Here is an 18,360-nt window from a genome sequence, read left to right as displayed (position 1 = left end):
CCTTATCCGAAACGTTTATATACCTGGAGATGGATCTTCTCCATGTGGCCGGATTGGCCTTCCTCGGTACTGAGTGACTGATGGTCAGTGATGTATATATTCTGGGATGGAGCTTCCATGGGCCGTATGGGCCATATATAGTACCGAATGGTTGAGCATGATGAGTGAAAAGTGTGAGACACTGAGATTGATTACTCTGAGAGTGTGAGTACATTATTCATCTCTAAGATACATGGCATTGGCATGCACACATGACATACAAGCATAGGGATGCATTTTTCCTCATGCTGTATGGTATCACGTCATTCATGACCTTTTACATACATTGATATGTGGACATAGAGAGGTATTTCACACTTGCTATCTGGAAAGAAAATGAAACATCTTATTTATTGTGGAAAGAATATTTGGAAAAATTACAATTTTCAAACTTATTCGTATTTTTGGCATTTTCGGTAAAAGATTTGGGTTTTCACTAAGATACTTGAAAAGCATGACTATTTTTCTGGAACTGTGAACGAGCTGAGCATTTTACTTCTTAGATACATCTTTTATTACTTGTATTATGCTGTTATGAACTATTGTGAGATATTGGTATTGGACCCAACCTTGTGTTAGCTCGTCACTACTTTCAACCTAAGGTTATGTTTGTTACTTATTGAGTACATGTGGTCAGTTGTACTCATACTACACTTCTGCACCTTGCGTGCAGATGTTGGTTGCTGATGTTGCTGTGTTCGATGAGAGCTGGATTAAGATGGACCTTCGTCTCGGTTGTAGCTGCCTCTTGTTCGTGGTAGCCTTAGATCTATAAAATTCTGTTTATGTACTTTTCAAACATACTATGTATTTATTTCATCTCGGCTTTGTAAACTCTATCCTTAGAAGCTCATGATTTGTACGACCAGTCCTTGGAAAATGTATAAGATTCAAATATTTCTTTACTTAATCGCTTTATTAATTGTTATTGGAACTGGTTAATGGTTAATTGGCTTACCTAGCGGGTTGGGTTAGGTGCCATCACGACTAATGGATTTAGGGTCGTGACAATTACCCACCTCCAATATGCATGGTTCAAAGGATAATAGCCTAATTCTTTTTGGACAGCAATATGTATGAATTATGATTCAGTTATTCTTTGTTATACACTTGATATTTAATTCTCTAGTTCGTAAGATATTTAAAATTATTGAATCATTGGTGTACCGTTCCTTTTGTACGTATTTGACAAAATTGGATCATGGTTAACTTCCTTTTTCTTCTTCTTATAGTTTAATTTGTTGTATCTCAAGTGTACGATATCTCATTCATTCTCTTTAAGTTTTTTTTTTCTTTTAAGTTTTGCTTGTTTCTTGCTTATCATATAAATCATGTGGTTTGATTCTGTTCAAATTTGATCTTGCACGGTGTATTGGGTAAAATACGTTATGCTACGTGGCCACCTAAGAAAGGGACGCATGGAATCAAAACCGGGAGGATAAAAAATCGGGCACAACTACCTCGTGTGTCACCGAGAAAGGCAAGTTCATAAGGGCATTAAGCATGTTGCGTCCGATGGCATTTAATGAATAATATTCCACAACATTAAAGAGTAACGACTCATTAAAGAAATCTAAGTATTTATGTTTACAGTTAGGTTTCCATTATCACACTCCAATAATTATCATTAGTGGTGATCCCGACCATTACTCCCGCTGAGTTATAAATAATCGGCTCAACTATCATTGTAAGACACGATTTTTCTGGAATACATTGACTAAATTCTACACTACAATATGATACTTTTTTCTCTTTTTCTCGCTTGTTAATCTTATCATCATTGTGTCCGAAAACCTTGTTCCTGGGCTCTTCGAATCTATCATTTCATCTACATTTTGAGCTAAGTATCTTACATCTAAATCGATTAATTTATTATCTTTGGGATCAATTTGATTCATCTGTCTAGAAATCGTGAACAAATTCAACTATACCGTTTTACGGGCAAACAGTTTGGTGCCCACCGTGGGGCCCTAGATAATCGTGTGATTAAGTTGATCCTTACTTCTTTCACTCACAAGATTTGATCATTCTTGTCTTAGGAAAATCACATAAATGGCAATCAATACCATTGATAACCCTCGCAATCATATGGTTCAAGGGGAAAATCCACATTTTGAGGACTCGATCTGCGACACTCGCAATGAGGGGGAATATGCCACGCCGGTGTATGACGGGCGGTACTCCAGACAAGTACGGGAGGTGACTCCAGAAAATGCTGACCAGGAGCACGTAACAGATGCGGTAAGGATCCTGCAAGAACAACATGCAATCATTCTAGCCCACCTCACGCGGCCGGATCAGGTTATGACGGAGTTAAAACAGACGCTATCAGGCGCTTCAAATAATGCAAACGGGCAAGATCCAGTTCCTCTCGTTGTTCCCACAAACCAAATAACACAGAGAATCGACAACCTACAGTAAGTGGCTCCGGGAGGATGATATCACGTTCACGGATGAAGATGCAGATGGATTACTACTGCCACACAATGACGCACTGGTAATCTATTTAAATGTGTTACTTTTCAAAATTAAATGTGTTTTAGTGGATCCAGAAAGTTCCGTCAATATCATACAATGGAGAGTTCTAGATCAAGCTAAACTCACCGGGAGCATCGTCCCGACAACAAAACTCCTTGCTGGATTCAACCTCGCAAGTGTGACAGCCCGAGGGAAATTTTACTGCTTACGGATGATGAGGGAATAACGAAGACGGCTCTCTTCGAAGTAGTAGATGGGGACATGGGATATAATATTATCCTGGGAAGACACTGGCTGCACGAGATGAAAGTTGTGCCTTCGACGTACCACGAATTGCTGAAATTTCCAACACACGAGGGGATCAACCAGATAAAGGGTGATCAACCAGATTAAGGGTGATCAACCGACAGCAAGAGAGATGAATACGATCTCGGTCTCCAATAGCAAGGGGAAGGAACCTACGGCATAGTAGTTACCGGAACCGACTTCCGACCCCAAGTCTGAAGAAGTTTCCCTGGGGGAAGGAGAGTCGGAGCAATATCATGTACGAAGGTATTTTCAGGTACCGGAAGAAACGGACACAGCAAAATCCACGGCAGAAGAGCTAGAGGAGGTTGCACTGTTTGAAAAATTCCTAGAAAGGAAATTCCATTTGGGAGCAGGACTACACCTGGAGCTCAGGTCAGGTTTTATTGAATTCCTTAAAATTAACGTCGATTGTTTTACATGGTCGCACAAGGATATAAAAGGAATCCCAACAGAGATAGCCGTGCACAAGTTAAGCTTGGACCCGAGCATACCTCTGGTAAGGCAAAACAAATGCCCTATTGTAGAAGCAAGGAATAAATTCGTTAGAGAAGAGGTAACCCGTCTACTTAAGATTGGTTCAATCCGAGAGGTAAGATATCCAGACTGGATAGCTAATATGGTAGTAGTTCCTAAGAAAAACAACAAATTTTGCATGTGCATAGATTATAAAGATCTTAATAAGGCATGCCCCAAGGACTCGTTTCAATTGCCGAAAATTGATCAAATGATCGACGCTATGGACGAGCACGAGTTAATGAGTTTCCTCTATGCCTATTCCGGGTACAATCAGATCAAGATGAACCCGGAAGACAGGGAAAAGACTTCGTTTATTATAAATTTTGGTACATACTATTACAATGTAATGCCCTTCGGACTAAAAAACGCTGGAGCCACTTACCAACGGGTCGTGAATAAGATGTTCGAAAAACAGATAGGAAAAACTATGGAAGTATATATAGACGATATACTCGTTAAGTCTCTGGATGCAGGTAACCACCCGATACACCTGCAAGAAACGTTTGACACCCTGAGGGAGTACAATATGAAGCTTAACCACGAGAAGTGTGCGGTCGGGGTCGGTTCAGGTAAATTCTTAGGATTCTTGGTCTCACAAAGAGGAATCGAGGTGAATCCCGACAAAATTAAGGCCATAGAGGATATCCCGGATCAACTATTCAACGTAAAGGAAGTACAGAGGCTCACAGACACATTAGCGCTTTGAGCAGATTCATTTCCCGATCATCAAAAAAGTGTCATCGCTTCTTCGTACTGCTAAAAAAAAAGAATAACTTCGAGTGGACGCCGAAGTGTCGACAAACCTTGAAGGAATTGAAGAAATACTTGTCAAACCCTCATTTGCTCTCGAAACCTAAAGAATGAGAAACATTGCTGATCTACCTGGCAGTCTCAGAAGTTGCGATAAGTGTAGTTTTAGTCCGGGAGGAAAAAGGTACGCAATTCCCTATATATTACATTAACAAAATTTTATCGGGAGCAGAAACTCGCTACCCACATATGTAAATATTGGCCTTAGCCCTCGTGGTAGCCGCCCGAAAGATGAGACCCTACTTCCAGTGACACCCGAAAGCGGTGGTGACTACTTTTTCTCTGAGGAATATCTTCCATAAACCTGAGATCTCGGGTAGATTGGCCAAATAGGTCGTTCAAATGAGCGAGTTCGATATAGAGTATAAGCCACAGACTGCGATTAAGTCGCAGGTCCTGGCTGATTTCGTAGCCGATTTCAGCTCAGGGTTGATGCCCATGGCTGCCAAAGAGGCAATAATGGTGTCAGAGCCGACATCGGGAGTCTGGACCTTATTTACGGACGGAGCTTCAAATGTGAAAGGGTTCGGGCTCGGAATAGTCCTGGTCACGCCTTTGGGGGAAACCTTAAGGCAAGCCATCAGGACAATTACTTTAACTAACAATGCAACGAAATATGAAGCTTTGATTGCAAGGCTCGAGTTGGACCGGGGGCTCGACTCCGAAGCAAACAACATCAAATGTGACTCGCAACTGGTGGTAAATCAGGTCTACAGAATTTTTGACACCAAAGATGAGCGAATGCAACAGTACGTGGTAAAGGTTCAGGCCTTGTTGTCACAATTCCGGGAGTGGTCAATAACCCACATCCCGAGGGAAGAAAATGCGGAAGCAGATGCTTTAGCAAATCTGGGCTCATCAACAAAAATTCAGGGACCAGAATCGGGGGCGGTAGTTCAACTGATGAACTCAGCCTTAGACACGAATGGTTACTATGAGGTTAATTCGACCAACCTGGTCTGTGATTGGAGGAACGAGATAATCAATTATCCCGAACACAGGAAACTACCCAAAGACCCCAAAGCCTTAAGAGTGTCGCACACCAAAGCCGCGCGATAGAGCTTCGAGAAAGGCCAATTATACAGAAAATCGTTCCAAGGTCCGCTGGCCCGATGCTTAGGAGCGTATGAAGCCAGCTACCTCATGAGAGAAATCTTTGAAGGTATATGTGGCAACCACTCGGGCGCAGATTGTTTGGTGCTGAAATTAGTCCGGGCAGGGTATTATTGGCCCCGTATGGATCTAGATGCCAAGGACTTTGTACAAAAATGTGATAAGTGCCAACGCCACGCAGCACTGGTACATCAACTAGCAGAACCACTACATTCAATTCTATCCCCGTGGCCATTCATGAAATGGGGAATGGACATTGTCGGATCGCTACCACCGGCTCCGGGAAAGGTAAGATTTCTTTTAATTTTGACTAACTCTTTTTCCAAATGGGTGGAAGAAGGTCCTTACCAAAAGATCGGAGAATGCGAAGTGGTCGACTTCCTGTAGGAGAATATAATATGCAGGTTCGGAATTCCTAAGGAGATTGCATGTGACAACCGGCCACAGTTTATCGGCACAAAAGTCACAAAATTCTTTAAAGATTTGAAGGTAAAAAGGATTACCTCGTCACCGTACCATCCGAGTGTGAATGGACAAGCAGAGTCAACAAACAAAATAATTGTGCAAAATCTAAAGAAAATGCTAAAAGTAGCAAAAGGCCGCTGGCCCGAGGAATTACCGGGGGTACTCTGGGCCTACCGAACAACTGTCAAATCAAGCACATGAGAAACTCAGTTTTCCCTTGTGTACGGCGCATGAGCTTTGATACCGGTGGAAGTAGGGGAGCCCACTTTAAGGTATTCCCAAGATAATGAACAATCAAACAATTAGGCAATGCTAATCAACTTAGAACTTCTCGAGGGACGTAGGGACCTGGCACATGTCAGAATGGAAACTCAAAAGCAGAGGATGGAGCGGTATTACAATCAAATAACCAACCTTCGTTACTTCAAAGTAGGGGACTTGGTCTTAAGGAAGGTGACTCAAAACACCCGAGAACTTAACGTAGGCAAGTTAGCCTCTACATGGGAGGCCCTTACCGGATTTTAGCTATCATCGGTAAAGGGTTATACAATTTGGAAAACCACAACGGAGATAAGTTACCCAACAACTGGAACATGGCTCACCTCAAAAAATATTACTGCTGGCAAATAGAAAGCAAACGGAAAAACATAGTACGAAGACAGAAGCAGTGGGACCATCGATGACAAGGCAAGTAAACAAGTTTTCACTTGGGGACGATAGGATAATCTTCATTTCGATAATAGATTCCCACCAGGAAGTAAAGTCTGCTACCGGACAGATATTGTCGATCGTTCACGAGCATAGACCACTAAAGGGCTGTTGGGTATCCTTCTGCTCTATGGCATGGAATCCTAAGGGGAAGCAACATATGTTATCAAATGGAGGGATTACCTAGAAATCCGTTGGTGAAACAAGACTTCCAGTGTTCCAATTCACATTCGTCACATGAGAATACTGGGGGGAGCCACAAAATGCATACTCAGCAACACTGAATGCCACGTCTACCGGGAACAAAAATTCGGAAACAAAATGCATACTCCACAACACTGAGTCTACCGGAACAAAAATCCGGCAACAAAATGCATACTCGGCAACACTGAATGCCACGTCTATCGGGAATAAAAATCCGGCAACAAAATGCATACTCGGCAACACTAAATTCCACATCTATCGGGAATGAAAATCCGATAACAAAATGTACCATCGAGACCAGGGACTGCACAGATAGCCCCGTAGAAACAAATTGTACAACATAGCCACAAGTCATGGCAATTTCGTTTTTGTATAGCAAAATGCTTATGTAAAACTAAGAAAACAAAAGGGATAAAGTAAAACCCTTTTTACTAAAATCTTTTTTCTTGTCCGAATGATTAGTTAACATTGTCATTTGAAAGTTAAACAAGTACTTCAAATGCTAGTGCCGTAATGAACATGAGACGTCCTCTTCAATAGCACCGTAAACATAAGAGGGCCCTCTCTTATAAAAAAAACCTCACGTTAAAGGGTTGATTGTCACAAAACAAACCTATGGGCCGCGACGGGCACCTGATACCTTACTCAACTGAATACCAACGTAAACTATCTTTCATATCATACTATCATAGATAAATGAGCCGGAGAGGCTGTCGTGGGATAAGTAGAATAAAACATAAGGAAATACTCGACATAGGACGACCCAACATGTAACACAAACTTATATGTATGACATACGGGCCTATAAAGCCAAAATGACCACTCGTACACTAAACATAGGCCGATAAGGCCATACAATCTTTCATATACATGACATATGTCTACAAGCCTCTAAGAGTACATAAATGTCATAAGGCCGGGACAGGGCCCCGACATACCAATCAATACGTGTCCAATGCATACTGACCAAATAGGCAACTTCTGAGCAAATGGAGCGCACCAACACCTTCCGCTGAGCTGATAGCTTACTTGGAGGGCTCTCAACCTATCTATCGGGACTTGCGGGCATGAAACGCAGCGTCCCCATGCAAAGGTACGTCAGTACAAATAATGTACCGAGTATGTAAGGAATGAAAATTAGTAAATAATAGACATGAGAGAAACATGGAGTAAAAGACTCAACATGTAAGTCTGAATAACTCTGTGAATCATTAATATTTACAGTGTCATGCATATGCGTATAAATGTCATACCATGTATAGGTATATGCGTTCATAACATACTCAAGCCTCCGAGGGCATCCCATCATATCATCTCGGCCACTGTGAGCAAATCATCAACGTATACGAGCTGATCAGGTGGTGGTGCGTATATAACGCCGTAACCTTTTTTCATATCCCATATATATATAATATACTCGTATATAACGCCATCTGGTCATGGGTCAACGTACATGTATAAATGCATGAAATGCATAAGAAATACGTTAATAAGATTTCTCGAAATGTTATAAAATCAATATGCTTTTCGGATAAACATTATCAAATACGTATTTTTCTGAGACCCATGAACAGAAGATATAATAATAATTCACATGGGGAATCAAGAATATAGACATCCCTAGTACTTCTATGAATAGAATCATTTATGAAAATTATGTGTTTACTCATTTTGTTTGTATCGTATGAATCATGCCAAAAAGAAAGAAGGGATAGCCTTAACATATATGAGCCGATTCTCTTGACAATCCATCTAACATATGTCAAATGCGAAAAAGACACGTAACAGCGGATCGAAGTAGGGAAAAATCTGTATGATGTTCTTGAGAAAGATTGTACTGTGCTCTCTTAAATTACAAATCCCGTTGCTATTACGCAGTATAACTTCGTAGAAATGCTTGAAGCAATAACATTGCTATTGCAAAATCATCTTTGCTGAAGCCTTCTTCTTAAGATGTGAGAAATTCAATAACGTTGCTAAGATACTAAGAAATCTCGTTTAAATATTCGTTGTAACCTCATCCATACTTTGTAGTCATAAGCCTTTCCAAGTTGTGAATTTAGAGAGCCTTTCTTAATAGCATCTTTCAACCAAAAATAAGAGAAGGTGCATATGGATTTAAATGGTGCCACCACCTCCTTAAGTATAAGATTAATTTGGCAATTTGCTGCCACACTTTCATAATCCCACGTGGATTGTTGCCTCCCCTAATAATTATCCAAAGTCCTTAATTAATTACCCCCTCCCCCCCAATTCCTTAATTAACTAGTTAATCTCCCATTAACTAATAATTAATTAATTACCCACATAATTAAAAATTATCTCAAATTACTTAAAATACTACCCACCTTAAACATACTTTATACATCTTACTATCATGATCATGTGGTAACTTGTATGGCACTAGTCCATAAATACGGGGTATTATAGCTTGAACCGTATTTTATCTCAAAATGTCAAACTTCGACGAAACTCATTTTCTTCGATTCGCTCACCCTCTCACCTTCACGAGTTTACTTATCACTTGTTTGAAATAGCATAATATTTATAATCTCAAAATAATCTCATTCCTGAACTTACGTCGATTAACTTACAATGAAACTTTAACGTACGAAAATATGGGATGTAACATCTCATTTCCGAGCTTTCATCAATTTACTTATGGCGTATTTTCACGTACGAAAATATGGGGTGTAACATTGATCCCGGAAGAATGAATGCCCGGAATCAAAATGGAAAAATACACCCGCAACCACATATGAAAAAAACTCAAAAAATAGACTTGTCCGAATATCTATTGTAACCCTCTCGAAAAGAGGGTTCCCTCGGAAACAAAGTGCATCAAAGAAAATATATCCGAGACCACATGCAGAAAAGCAAGAAAACATGCACAAGGATTAAAAAACCTGCACAAATATCCAAGCAAAAGTAGGACTCGGCCAAATATCTAAGAAACAACACGTCTTTATTCACAAAAATGTACCAAAAGGAAATACAAAATAGAGAAAGGAAAAGCTAAACCACAACATCACCGGAACAGGGAGGAAGAGAAGTATCTGCATCCCCGGGAACAGTAGGTGGTGCTACCGATGGCTCGACATCTTCTCCAACTGGGTCTTCGGCATCGCTGCCTTCCGACTCCTCTTCAGTATACAAAATCTCGTAACCAGAATTAGAAGAACCTGGAGCATCAGATCATGTCGGGAGTCCACATTTTGCAGTCAACTCAAGCTTACGTGCCTTAGCAATTTCGGCATCAAAATTGATAGTGCCAGCTTTGGCTTCTTCCAAGGTTTTTCACCTCATGTCGTACATGGCGTAAGTCTTCTCGACAACGAAGGAAGCCTCTTGGCACTCGAGTTTCTCTTTAAGCTTGGTGATCTTGGTGGAAAGAGTATCCTGGGAGGACCTAGCAGATCGAAGACTAACATCAAGATCTCGGACAGTTGAGCTATAGAGCTTGTTGTGCTCAATAGTTTTCTTATTCTTTTCCACCAACCGGGCATATCTTGCCTCCGCAGCAGTAAGATCTTCGCCCTTAGAATTCAAGGTTGCTTCTAAGTTAGACATCCTTTCAGCGGCAACAACTTCACGGTCATTGGCAGCAAGAATGACATCCTGAACCTCAACCCATTTAGCCTTGACTTCATCAAAGCTAGTCCTCAGCGGCCCTATATCATGGCTAAGGATCTCTACTTCCTGTTCACTTTGCTATAAGCGGGCCTCCAAAACGACGGCCTTAATGGCCCTAGTTTCCAGTTCCGAGAGGCGAAGGACAGTCTGGTCCCGCTCTGCCAAAAGTTGGTCCCATTCAGAAGAGAGCTCCTCCTTCTCACGAATTAATCTTTGAATCCCCTCGGAAGCAAGAAAATTGGCCTACAAGATAAGACGAGGTAAGACTTAAAACACATTTATTCGGAAGCTGAAAAAATATCAGAGAAAGAAACATACCGCTACGGTATTATGCATGGCATTGTTCAACAAACACTCTCCTGAGAGTGTTTGAATTTTTTCCCAGTCCTTCTCTGAAGCCAAGCGCTTGAGATAGTTTGCAAGCTCCACCAGCCAGAAAAGAAGGTTGCACCCGGTAGAAACTGAAAAGGTAACATTTCTCCTTCTCTGAGGATCTTCTGAAGGGGCAACATAATTTTGCCCCAGATTCCCATGAACGGGGGATTGGGGAAGAGGAACGCCTTCAGTACGGACAGATGCAGCCGTTGGAGATGATGTTGTTGCTGGAAGTGTGGTCGAAGATGGAAAAGATGCAACAACTGCTGGTGGTAAAAAAGGTGATGATTAAGCTGGTAAGCGAGAAGAGCGGGAAATAGTTGCATTAGAGGCAACATTGATTGTTGAGAGCTCACCAACCGAGGACTGTAAGGATCCGGTACTCTGCCTTATAGTACCGGGCACATCAATTGGGGCCCGAGAATGGGAGTTGGTATTTTCCACCAAATCAAACTCTCCCCAAAGAGCCGAGACATCGTCCTCGGCGGATGTGACTGCATCAACAGGTTGAGCATCATGTTGAGAGGATAAGGATTGTTGTCTTCTATGTAGAGAAGCTTCCTCATCATAATCTTCTTCATCATCAATCACTACGGTGTCTACGACGTGCTCGGGGGAGGACCGGCCAACGTCGCCACCGGGGATGATTCAGGGGCATCAACCTTTACCATCTTGTTCTTCTCCCCGGCCGCAGAGGAACGTTTTTTCTTTGGCCGGGAACTCGGAGAAGAACAAGAGGCACCCATTCGAGTAAGCGCCTCGTGGAGCATCATTGCCGCATTAGTAGGCTCGGCCAAAACATCCCTCTTCGGGGATCTCAACTGAGCCCGGGGGTAGACCTAATTTGGCAAACAAGTCAGGGGATTCATCCAAAATTCACATATACAAAAACTAAAGCAAAGCAAATTACGGTTACCATGATTTTTGGCCTTTCACCCGTATTTGATGGACAGTTCTTTCCACAAGTGGATTTCGGGCATGGTGATGTCCAAATTCTTTTGAACCCACTGATCCAAGACTCCTACCGCCGGTGGGACCCATCGGTTCTCTATAGCATACAAGATTTAAAAGATCAATACATGCGTAAAAAGCATTTTGGAGAGGAGAAGGTATTGAGAGAAACTTACGGGAACAGTTCCAAGCAACCGGAAAGGATAAAGTCATTGTTGGAATGATGTTACCGGAGGCAATTGCAACAAATCGTTCCATCCACTCTCGGTCATTGTCATCATTCATGCTTGATATCAAAGCATGGTGACCATGCTTGCAAAGATATATCATACCCCCGCGGAAGATCTTGGGGGAATACAAATTCATCATGTGGGCCAAGGTCAGCACTTCTCCAGTCAAAAGTCAAGCGCCGAAGGCAGGAAACCGTCCTCCACACATAGGGGCTTACATGTTCCAAACATATATGGTAGCGGAGGCAAAATTACGCTATCACGGAATCAAGCTCCCCAATTGTAACGACCCTACCGGTCATTTTGAGCATTTGTACTTCGCTCGGTAGTTTATGGGTATGAGTAGCTTCGTATGATGTATTATGACTTATGTGAATCATCAGTTTTGGTTTTCGGTAGGTCCGTTGAGTGATTCTGGACTTAGGAGCTCGTCCAGATTATGATTGGGAGGTCCGTAGTGGAATTTGGCTTGAAATGGCGGAAGTTGGAATTTTGGGAAGTTTGACAGGGGGGTTGACTTTTTTATATCGAATTTGAATTGTGATTCTGGTAATTGGAATAGCTTCATTTTGTCATTTGGGACTTGTGTGTAAAATTTAAAGTCATTCCGGATTGATTTGCTATGTTTCGGCACGAGTTATTGAATTTGAAAGTTCAAAGTTTCATAAATTTCGAGTTTAAGTGTGATTCATCATTTTAATGTTGTTATGTATGTTTTGAGACCTCGAGTAGGTCCGTGTTATGTTATTGAACTTGTTGGTATATTCAGACGGGGTCCAGAGTGGCTCGGATGAGTTTCGGGCGAGGTTCAGATCACTTTCGTTGCATAGTGCCTTACTGAAGGCTGCTGGGTCTGGTGTGATCGCACCTGCGGTTGGTTTGCACAGGTGCGATGGTCGCAGAAGCGACAATGGAGTCGCAGTAACGGAGGTATTGCTGGGAGCAGGAGTCTGCAGAAGCGGAGGATTCATTCGTATCTGCGAAGGCGCATATGCGGTGTGAAATGGCGCATGAGCGAACGTCAGTGCATGAGTGCAATTTGGACTTGCACCTGTGTGCGTAGCAGCGGAGTTTCTACCGCATGTGCAAAAGCAAACCTCCAGTGCTTCTCCGCAGAAGCGTATTTTTGGTCGCAAAAGCGACTAATGTGCCGCAAGTGCGAGAATGCTGGGTAGAATGCTTTAAATCGAGGCTTTGGTTCTTTTATCATATTTTGAGATGTGGGACTCAGATTGAGGCAATTTTTGGAGCAATATTCATCACAAGGATTGGGGTAAGTATTCTACACTTAGTTTTGATCGTATTTCATGAATCTATCTTTATTTGTTTGGCATTGGTTGATGAATCTTAAAGAGAAATTGGGGGTTTTAGCCTAAAGTTTCATAATATGAATTTTTGAGTTTTGAACATCGAATTTGAGTAGGATTTGAGTGAAACTAGTATGGTTGGACTCGTAATTGAATGGATTATTAGATTTTGTAAATTTTGTCGGGTTCCGAGGTACGGCCCCGGGTTGGGCTTTTCGCAAATTTTGGATCTTTGATTCAAGATTTGATCTTTTTCAATCGGGGTTGGTTCCTTAGCATTGTTTGATGTATTTGAATTATTTTTGGTTAGTTTCAAGCCGTTCGGAAGTCAGAACGCGCGGAATGGCATCTTTGGAGCATCGCTTGGCTTGCTCGGCATAGGTATTGGCGTGTTCGAGGTAAGTAACTCTTCTAATCTTGGAGCTGAGAGTATGAACCCTTAATATACGTGTTATGTGTTTGCTTTTGAGGTGACGCACATGCTAGGTGACGGGCGTGTAAGCGTGCACCGTGTGAACTGTGATTTCCATTATTTATGTGGTACTGTGTAGTTAACTGAACTTGTCTGAAATCATGAAATCTCTACGTACTAGAGTTATCGAGCTGTGATTATGTTAGAAACCATGTCTAGGCTATATGTTTATCCTGTTGGGACCCACTGAGGTTATTTCTGTTGTTGAGTAATCTGCTTTTATTGCATTACATACTCAAGCATACGCATTTACATGCATATCATATCTCAGTCTCCGTTGTTATTTATTGATGCATAATATCATTGTTGTCGGGCTAGTATCATGACATCGTGAGCCCGAGAGACTGGAGAGATTGATGACTGAGTGAGGCCGAGGGCCTGATTGTGAGGACGATTATGGGAACGGGCTGCATGCCGCAGCGGGTCAGATTGACTTACCATACGTCGTGCTATTTCGGATATTGATATTATGGAACGTGAGTTGTCCGTACGGATTATAGCGCTTGGCTGTAGGATCCCCTCCGGAGTCTGCACACCCCCAGTGAGCGCAGGTACCTACTGAGTGCGAGTGCCGAGTGCTTGAATGACTGGGAGGACTGAGTGAATTGGTACTCTGAGAGTATGCATATGATCTTTATCACTGATTTGCATCGCATTTAGCATGCACACTTGACATACATGCATAGAGATGCATTTTTCCTCATGTTGTATAGTATCACGTCGTTTATGACTTCTCACATATGTTGACATATGTGCATAGTGATGCATTTGTTTTACACTAGATATTTGAAAATAAAATGAGACATCTTAATCATTATTGAAAGGATTTTTGGGAAAAATCACAATTTTCAAACTTACTCGTATTTTGGCTTTTTCGGTAAAAGATATGGGTTTTCACTGAGATACTTGAAAAGAAATGTCTATTTTTTTTGGAACTGTGAATGAACTGAGCATTTTATTTCTGAGATACCTCTTTTGTTACTTGTACTATGTTGTTATGAACTGTTGTGAAATATTGGCGTTGGACCCGACTTTTGTGTTAGCTCGTCACTACTTTCAACCTTAGGTTAGGTTTGTTACTTATTGAGTACATGTGGTCGGTTGTACTCATACTACACTTATGCACCTTGCGTGCACATATTGACTGCTGACGTTGCTGCGATCGACGGGAGCCAGTACTGAAGATGTACCTGCGTCCCGGTTGTAGCTGCCTCTTGTTCATGGTAGCCTTAGATCTATAAAACTCTGTTTATGTACTTTTCAAATAGATAATGTATTTACTTCATTTCAGCTTTGTAAACTCTATTCTTAGAAGCTCATGATTTGTATTACCAATCCTTGAGAATGTATAAGATTCATATAATTTTTTTACTTAACTGTCTTATTAAATATCATTGGAATTGGATAGTTGTTAATTGGCTTACCTATCGGGTTGGGTTAGGTGCCATCACGACTAGTGAGATTTTGGGTCGTGACACCAATCAAAGAAAATGTACCCAAGGTAAAAGGGTACGTATAAAAATATGTGAAACCCTCTCTGGGAAGGGTCACTCGCTCCGATAGATCGGGAGCATTGATGTCCAAATTTGGGCAGCGACAATCTTTCTTCACAGTAGGGATACTGTAAGGACAGATGAAAGATGGGTACCTGCTAACCGCCCATGAACGGGGTTTATCAGAAGGAAATTTCTCCTCGAAATACTAAGTCTTTTGGGAATTATGGAACTTACTGTTGGAGGAGCAGAATCTTCATTTTTGTTCTTATTTTTCGAAGAACCAGAACGTTTAGATGAAGAATCCATTAGAAGAGGGGAAGAAGAAATTCTGTGTTTGGAAAAAATTAGAGAAGAGATGAAGAGCAAGAATGCAAGTTGGAAGTTCAAGCAACTGGAAAGACCAAAAGGAAAAAGGGAGTTGATACGTATAGGTAAATTTTTGGGCGACTAAAATACTTGACTCTAATTACCTCGATAACCGACAGAAGGCGTGCTAAATCATAGGAGGACGCCTGTTATAGGCATTAAATGCGGGGAGACATGCGTCTAATCAACCGTAAGTAACCTAGAAAAGAAATTATAGTAATTTCCGCTAAAAGAGGATTCTCACCAACTTTTCGGTAACACAAAGTTATGTCACCAGAAAGTAGGGGGACTATCTGTATTGGGTAAAATACATTATGCTACGTGGCCACTTAAGAAAGGGATACGTGGAATCAAAATCGGGAGGATAAAAAATCAGGTACAACTACCTCGTGTGTCACCGAGAAAGGCAAGTTCATAAGGGCATTAAGTATGCTGCGTCTGATGACATTTAATGAAGAATATTTCATAGCATTAAAGAGTAACAACTCATTAAAGAAATATGAGCATTTATGTTTACCATTAGGTTTTCATTATCACACTCTAATAATTATCATTAGTGGTGGGCCCGACCATTACGCCCACTGAGCTATAAATAATAGGCTCAACTATCATTGTAAGATACAGTTTTTATGGAATACATTGACTAAATTCTATACAGCAATCTGATACCTTTTTTTCTCTTTTTTTCCCTTGTTAATCTTATTATCATTGTGTCCGGAAAACTTTGTTCCCGGGCTCTTCGAATCTATCATTTCATCTACATTTTGAGCTAAGTATCTTACATCTAAATCGATTAATTCATTATCTTTGGGATCAAATTGATTCATCTGTCTAGAAACCGCGAACAAATTCAACTGTACCGTTTTACGGGCAAACATACAGGAGAATAGGTTGCTAGAGTTTCTCAATTTTCATCGCGAACTTCTATCTCATTGGTAAAATCGATATTATTATTCATATATACACAATTTTGTTTAAAGGTTCTTCTAGGATAACGTCACTATTGCTATGATATACCGACTTAGAAGATATTCTATGATAAGTTGTGTGCTCAAAAGGTCAAGTTTCAGTCACGAACCATGGATTCCTTATTTTTTTAGTAATGTCGATTTTTTTTTTGTAATTTAAATTTGCTCGAATTGGTGTTCTAACTTCTTTAATAACACAACTGATATTTATTAGTTTATCACATGGAAGGTTTTTTTTTTGTGTGTGGGTCTAATTCGCGACTCTACAATTGGTGTATTTTCAATTATTATATTTATAATTTTACTAAAATATTATTTTTCTTTTTACTCGTGAATATTCTGGTTTTTCTGTTATCTTGATTGCACAACTGGAGTTAAAAGACCAAGCTCTGATGTACAACTGGGGAAATTAGCTTGGAATATATAATCATAATTACTAAGTGTTTAAGCTCAAATAGAAAGGAGTAGCGTTGTTCGCTATCCTAAAATCAAACACTAACTTTACCAGTTCATAAATACCGTCCACCGATTAAATATTGTAGTCAATGTGGCATAAAATTATAATCACCATTAGTATTTGAAGTCTACTATGATAAATTAAAGAGTTTTACTTCGAAATCTAACTCGAATGTTTATTCACTCAAAACATGTATGTACAGAGACGGTAGATACACAAACACGAAATTATGCGATACAAAAAGATTATGAATTTCAATTTGCTTTCTTTCACAAAGACAACAACAAAAAAAATCATACATAAAAAATATCGAGAAAAAATTGACGTAGAAGAACAACTTGACAATCGGAAGAGTAAAGTGGTGTTGTCTCAATTTCTAAAATTCTTACTTGATTTAGCGGCATATTTTGAGAAATGACTTGAAATATGTTTATTATTTAGAGTTTGATAAAAAGTTTTATTTTTAATATAAAGTTGAAGGAAGAAAATATTTTTATTTTATTTTTTAATAACTAGCAAGAGAGCGAGAGATATATGTGTAAAGCAGAAACTTATTACCCTAAAAAAAAAATAGAATCTACAACAATGATTGCAGATGGTGTAATTCAAATTCAAAATATCATGGTCTACAACTAAGGAAACATCACAACTAAAACTCCATTAGTATGCTCATAAACAATTTGGATTTATTATAGATAGGTACCCAACACGAGAAACAATGAATGTGGTCCGAATATTGCAGAGTTCTTGAGAAAAAAAGCTCTCCAAACTGAAGTTGTCGGAATCATTCTTTATCCAATTTAGGCCACTACCATTTAAAAAAGTAAATAGAAATATAGAACTAGTCTAAGTCACAGCAAAAAGAAAGTTCATTCTCCCATTACAAATTCAAAGGCAAATCTATAAATTTAGATCTTGATACTTACATAAACAAAAAATGTAAATCAAAGTTTCAAAATGATCATTAAAAATTATAGTGTGATAGATGTAGTATCTTATTTTTAACCAAAAACGTTGAATTCAAGCCATGATTGAATTTTTTTTTTATAGCAAGCGTTTTCTTTTTTGATGAGCATTACCCAAATCGATTTCAAGTTAATTCGATCCAAAAATAAATTTCGATGCCGAGTGACAAATCAAATCGCCCCCATAACCCGTTTTCCCATACAAAATTTATTTATTTATTATTTTTTAAAAATTTATTTGGTTATACATTGGACTGAATTTTTAATTCTTTTTGAAGATGAATTTTCAAATCATGTAAAATTTCATTTCCTCACGGAATTGAAAAACAGTTTCACGTAAAATACATATCTAAACATAATTTTAAATTTTAATTTTTTTCCAACTTAACTCTAATAAATACCTTTAAAAAAATCAGAATTTTTTATATCCAAACGCCTACTTAAAGAGATCAAATTCCTTTTCTAGTCCAACTCGGGGTCTCTCGACCGACAACACTA

This window comes from Nicotiana tomentosiformis, chromosome 2, assembly GCF_000390325.3.
Source record: "Nicotiana tomentosiformis chromosome 2, ASM39032v3, whole genome shotgun sequence".
Lineage (NCBI taxonomy): Eukaryota > Viridiplantae > Streptophyta > Magnoliopsida > Solanales > Solanaceae > Nicotiana > Nicotiana tomentosiformis.
The sequence above is the reverse complement of the archived record's forward strand: the minus strand, read 5'-3'. Positions refer to the sequence as shown.